Below are 6,785 nucleotides of genomic sequence, written 5' to 3'. Positions count from 1 at the left end.
CCATCTGCATCACCAGGGAAGCCTCCCTTTTACGCATGTGTTTTAGTTACTAATAAAAACAAGACATTTCTAATTTAAAAGACAGGTCTAGACATAATGCACAAAGGAAGTCTCTTGTCAGTAGAGATCAGAGATCTATCCACAGGGCCCAGTTATGGACTTGTTGAAGTCATGGTCTGGCTATCTCCTTTTACTTGTTGATCTTTGGACACCTGCTTCAGTATTTTGTCAGAGGACTGAAAGCTGCTGAGCCATTGTATTGCAATTTGTGAAATAGTTGGACGGCACCCCTGTCTGTAATTACCTCATCTCCTCATGGGAGAAATTCTACTAAATATGTGTTCTGTCTCTTGAGGATTTTCCTATTCCCTACAGTTTTTTCAAAATGCAAAGCTACCTAAAAGAAACGTCATATAAGTCTCTGTTATCTGAGTGTGAATGAAACTATCATTTGCCTGCTTGGGAAAGGAGAAGTAGCTCTGAGTAGGAACCAAGGCAGGAAGGAATGGGGTCCAGAATAACAAGTGGGAGAATCTCACTGAGAACCTTTGTGAACAGCCACCATCTTGCCTGTAAGTGGTATAGGAAGAATTGGAAGGATATTTCAGTGCTTATTCATTGCTGCATCTTCCCTGGTGGCTCAGAGGTTAAAGCGTCTGCCTCCAATGCAGGAGACCTGGGTTCGATCCCTGGGTTGGGAAGATCCCCTGGAGAAGGAAATGGCAACCCACTCCAGTATTCTTGCCTGGAGAGTCCCATGGATGGAGGAGCCTGGTAGGCTACAGTCCACGGGGTTGCAAAGAGTTGGACATGACTGAGCGACTTCACCATCACCACCATTCATTGCTGCTGCTGCTGCTGCTAAGTCGCTTCAGTCATGTCCAACTCTGTGTGACCCCACAGATGGCAGCCCACCAGGCTCTGCCGTCCCTGGGATTCTCCAAGCAAGAACATGGAGTGGGTTGCCATTTCCTTCTCCAATGCATCAAAGTGAAAGGTGAAAGTGAAGTAGCTCAGTCGTGTCCGACTCTTAGCGACCCCATGGACTGTAGCCCACCAGGCTCCTCCATCTATGGGATTTTCCACTGGAGTGGGGTGCCATTGCCTTCTCCGGTTTATTCATTGAGTGGGGTATTTATTAGCCTTAAGGTCTTAGTGGAGGAGATAGGTTTGAAAGGGCCCACCTGTGGTATACACATGGTTCAACCAAGAGCAGTGCTGCTGGCCTAAACTGGGAAACTGTCCCAGGGTCATTGTCTAAAGGAAACCAGTTAGAATGCCCAGTGAGTTGGGGCAAAATCATACAGTTGCTGAAGGGTATAAATCCCCAGTTGCAGCAAACAAGCAGGAGGGAATGATGGGGAAGGATGGCAGCTGTGCACAAAGGTTCTCAGTGAGATTCTCCCACTTGTCATTCTGGACCCCATTCCTTCCCACCTTGGTTCCTACTCAGAGCTACTTCTCCTTTCCCAAACCCTCAGGAATGATGGCAACAACAAATATTAGGAGTGTGTAGGGTTTTTACAGTTCAGAAGCTTAAAGCCACTTCTAAAGGAAGCAGCTAAAGGATGGCAGGCAAGCAATATGACTTCCTGCATCTATTTTTGCTAGCAGCAGCATGTCCACATGAACATGCAGACAAAAATCTGGCTTTATGTATTCAATAGTAAAGTTGACTCGAGCTTAGACAGAAGGCCCAGGATCTAGCGATTTTTGAGAAATGGAAGGCTGGAGCTAGTAGCTTCAGCTCTGGCACACAAGCTAGCGTGAGAATCAATCCTCAGCTAAGGGCCAAGTTTGACAAAATCAACTTCAGTTGTGTTAATTGTCACGCAGCTGGGCTAGAATTGCTTGCTTGTTACCATGCCATTAGCCTTTCAACTAAATATGTGCATTCATAATTGTTTGACAAAGGTATAAAGTCATGAAAATACACTACTGAAATATTAAATCTGACTCATTTAAATTTTAAAAGGAAGTTCCTGGCACACAGTAGGTGCTCCATAAATGTTGTTGAATGAGCTGAAATCAGGAAATTAAAAGAGATTGTTCAGCTTTCCAACAGTGCATTAAACTGAGTATACCATTTCTCAAGCTGAAAGGAAGCTAAATGAAAGGAAATGGGTTTATTTGATTGTCCCACGCACATAATGACATGAAGTAATAAGGAAATTATTCAGATTATTCATCCCAAATTTTGCCTGACTTAGACAGATAATTAAGGCTTGTTTTTTTTTTTAATAAATCTGCATCAGACAGCTTCTTCCCCATTCCCCTTCCCTTTTTAAATGAGAAGACAAAGTGCTCTAAACCAAGTCCCAGATTTGCAAACATAGTGTGCCATCTATTTGGCTTATCTCCTCAGAGGAGGTAAGTATAAAGTCCTTGCAAAAGACTCAGGTTGGAGATATGACAAGCTAAGTGGCTTCCTGATGTTCCAGCGCCTGCTTTCCTGTCTGTTTCTGATTTATCCAGTGATACCCTATAGGTTCCTTAAAAAACAAAAACAAAAAAACCCTGCATTCTTCCCAGCCACAGTATTGCATTCTGGTGGTCCAAGAGCTAATTTTTATCAGAATAACACCTTGACCTTAGAACATATCACTTCTAGGTTGATAAATGGGCTTGCCTCAAAGGAGATGATTTGAGGAGAGAGGACAGATCACCAGACGCAGCATCTTAGAGCCATCTGGGATCCCTAGTGACCACTTCAGCCTCTCAGAGTAGATTTCCCCTAAACCCACTCAATCCATGAGCAGTTTGAGGGAGTCCATGGAAATGATTGAAAGTGAAAAATAATCAAATGCCTCTAACCAGATGCTTTCCATAGAAAACTTGCTGAAGGTCTAGTCCTGTTCTGACCTGAGATGGCATAGCTTCCCTCTGTCTTCATTTGAAGATCAGCCATATGCTTTAAATTGATCAGTATCAGGTGGAACCTTAGTAGTTTTACCTTGGTAGGTAGAGTGCCTATGTATTGGGTATGCAAACAAACTCATGCACAAAACTCTCACACTCAAATCAGGTTACATTAAAAAAAAAAAAACTCTCTTCACTGTGATGGAAAGCTAAATATGCACACTTGCAACTCACTTTTTAATTAAAGATTTTATTTTTTAGAGCAGTTTTAGGTTCAGAGCAAAAATTTCCCTTATAATCACATCACAATTTTATTTGTGTGATTCTTTTTTGTTTTTATTGTATTATTATCTAGAAGATAAGTTTCTAGGGCATGGGGATGTGTCTGTCTTGTTTGTAATTTAACAGCAATGCCCAGCACCAGGCCCAGCAATGAGCAAATAAGTGGATGAATGTAGATTTCAGCCAGTTTAGTTGGCATTCTCTCACCACTTGAAGAGACGTGGACAGCCTTTCTGTCTCTTGAATATCCTAAGTGCCATACTCTGGAATCCTGATACTGGCAGAACTGAACGGAGACTCATAAAAAGAAGATGGTAAGAAAAAGAAAATAAGATGATTCCCACTGGCTTTTGCTAAAAATGCCAAGAGTCTGATACATAAATATTCATTCAATAACTTTGCACATAACAACATTACTAAGGTAAAATAGTAGGACTGGATCTTTCTATACATGGTTCTCCCCACCCAGTCCATAATATGTCTGTTTCTGACTTTTTCCTCAGACCTGTTATTAATGCTCATTTTAATCTGATTTCCAATATATGTTTTGTTCAGGATGGGTGGTAGTGTTGATGGTGGATAGATAATTTGTCTGGACACCCCTCTACAGGCAGTCAGTTGAAATCATTCCTTTCTTTCCATCTACCAGAGGAGGAGCAGCAGAGCTGAGATCTTGAGTCCCATTTCCTTTCAACCTTAGCCACATTCATCCAAAGAAAATTTTATTGTTGTTTTAACTATTGTTTCCTGGGAAATACACTTGTAATGAATGAAACTTCATTCTGCTTATTTATATACTAATATATCTTTGGTAAATATGTTTCCCCTGAAAAGCCACAATCTCTAATTCTTTGGGGTCAGTTATATAGCTGTTCATCTGAGACGATGTAATGGGGCTTCACTTACGTGAATAAGTGGTGTTGATCACCACAGTTCAAGTTAGCATCCTCTCTGTCATTTGAACCAGGCAAACTGTAATTTTATGCTGTGTCATTTCCACCATGGAATTACAGAATATTGGATCTGGAAAGGACTGCAAATAGCCACTAATACAGTCCCTTTATTTTACAGTTGAAGAGACTGAGGCCAATATGACACACATACTCTGAGCCAAGTAATACTAAGATCGTGCAATCACAGAAGATTACTGCCCATGGCTATTGTATTTGTTACTTTAAAATGTTTATCTTCTCCATATAACTTAACAAATGTACACTTATTTCTTTCAATTCTCTCTTTCCTACCCTCTCCACAATTATCCTTATCTCCCACTCTTTCCTGTTTTTGACTCATTTCAGCAAGCCAGAGCAACATTACCTTTCCTCTTCCCCAGCTTGCTCAGGAGCAGTGGGCTATGAACAAGATCAGTCCCTTCCAGCACCAGGCCAGAGCTCCTAAGCTAGTTCTATAGAAGTCCTGCGGCCAGCTTTACCTTCCCCTAACATCTGACCATTTTGATCTTTTGCACAAGCACAGAATTTCAGTACCTTTTTCATACAGACACTTGAGAGTTTTTTTTTTTAATGACAGCCACTTTATAGACATTGTAATAAAATACCAACTCCTAAGCTGTCAAAAGCCTAGTTCCAAATTTGCATTAAACAACTGTATGCACAGAGTCTGAATGGGATCCACTGTTGTTGGAAAATAACCTTGCTGGGACATGATGCCTAGAATGACCTGAGCCTGAGGGAGATTATGAGGCAGTTAGGATTTTATAGAGAATACTGGCTTGGTTTATCAACAGGCATAAAAGATACTTGGAAAGTCATCTCTTTCTCTTTTTTTCTCTTAAATCCAAGACCTGCTTGTAAGACAATGAACTGATGACTACACAAGTGATCACATGTTAATGTTCAATTTTTTATTTTGCCATCACTATAAAGAGACCAATTCACCTCTTAATCATATATTTCATTGTGTGTGAAAGTTGCTCAGTAGTGTCTGACTCTTTGCAACCCCATTGACTATAGCCTGCCAGATTCCTCTGTCCATGGGACTCTCACTGCCCTGCCTCATCCCCCCCAAAAAAGCATGGAGTCCTTCCTGCTCTTGATCCATCCATTCATGTAACAAGCCATGAACACTCAGTGACTCATGTGATATGATAGGTATTGTGTGAGGTTCTGGGGACATAACAGTCATTTAGATCATACTTAATCTCCTGGAGCTTACTTTATAGGACTGTACCCTACCAGGCTCCTCTATCTATGGAATTCTCCAGACCAGAATACTGGAGTGGGTTGCCATTTCCTTCTCCAGGGGATCTTCCTGACCCAGGGATTGAACCCGAGTCTCCTGCACTGCAGGTGGATTCTTTACTGCCTGAGCCACCAGGGAAGCCTAATGTCCTGTAATAAGTACAGGGCTTGCTAGATCTAAGGGGGCATGGACACACTAGTCATGTCTGGAAAAGGATGATAAAAGAGAGGCCAACAGGCAAGTGTGGTGGAGAATTTAAACTTTACCTATTCAACAATGTTGTCTAGGCCTACCCTTGACTAAAACATACCCCTTGGAATAGTTATCTTTCTCAAAATCTTATGTTACTCTCCTGCTTATAAACTTCTATGGGCTCCTTGTTACTCTCAGGGTTATATTTGAACTCCTTCAGTTCAGTTCAGTCCAGTCTCTTAGTCGTGTTCAACTCTTTGCAACTCCATGAATTGCAGCACGCCAGGCCTCCCTGTCCATCACCAACTCCCAGAGTTCACCCAGACCCATGTCCATCAAGTCGATGGTGCCATCCAACCATCTCATCCTCTGTTGTCCCCTTCTCCTCCTGCCCTCAATCTTTCCCAGCATCAGGGTATTTTCCAATGAGTCAGCTCTTCGCATTAGGTGGCCAAAGTATTGGAGTTTCAGCTTCCACATCAGTACTTCCAATGAACACCCAGGACTGATCTCCTTTAGGATGGATTGGTTGGACCTCCTTGCAGTCCAAGAGACTCTCAAGAGTCTTCTCCAACACCACAGTTCAAAAGCATCAATTCTTCAGCACTCAGCTTTCTTTATAGTCCAACTCTCACATCCATACATGACTACTGTAAAAACCATAGCCTGGAACTCCTTACTCCAACATAATAAAAAGCTCTTCACAACTTAAAGTAAATCTGTTTATTTTTATATTCTCTCATATATACTTGTACATTCTGTCCAATGAAACATCACACCATTTCTATTCCTCCATACTTTTAAGTGTGCTGTTTGCTAGAATACTGCCCACTGCCAATTTCCTCCTACCTAGCAAACTCTTTTCAATCCATCACAATTCACCTGAAATGTAAAATCCTGATTAAAGTTTTTATTGGCTTTCCTAGTCTCCCTCCTCCATCCCATCCCATTCCACCTAATGAACTCTATCCCCTCCTTTAAATTTTTTGTTAAGTTTATAAGTTATAAGCTTAATAATGAAGCATCTTTTGAGTACTTATTATATGTTCAATAATATATTGGACATTTTCACATATGCTTCTAATATCATACTTAAAATATCCTGTGAGGTAGCTACTATTATTATTGCCATTAACAGATGGGGGAAACAATTAAAAAAAATTAACTTGAGCAAAGTCACACAGCATAGTAGGTTTGAGATTCAGCCTCAGGGTGTTTGATTCCTGAGACCATATCCTTAGCCATTTATT

General features: G+C 41.2%; 1 non-coding gene across 1 annotated transcript; it reads left to right on the top strand.

The window, feature by feature from the left end:
- The first annotated feature begins 629 nt into the window (after positions 1 to 629).
- TRNAW-CCA (transfer RNA tryptophan (anticodon CCA)) lies at positions 630 to 701 on the top strand. The gene has a single exon. It is a non-coding gene; the product is annotated as a tRNA-Trp (tRNA).
- The last annotated feature ends 6,084 nt before the right edge of the window (positions 702 to 6,785 follow it).

This window comes from Ovis canadensis, chromosome X, assembly GCF_042477335.2.
Source record: "Ovis canadensis isolate MfBH-ARS-UI-01 breed Bighorn chromosome X, ARS-UI_OviCan_v2, whole genome shotgun sequence".
NCBI lineage: Eukaryota > Metazoa > Chordata > Mammalia > Artiodactyla > Bovidae > Ovis > Ovis canadensis.
This window is presented reverse-complemented; position numbering and strand designations above follow the sequence as displayed.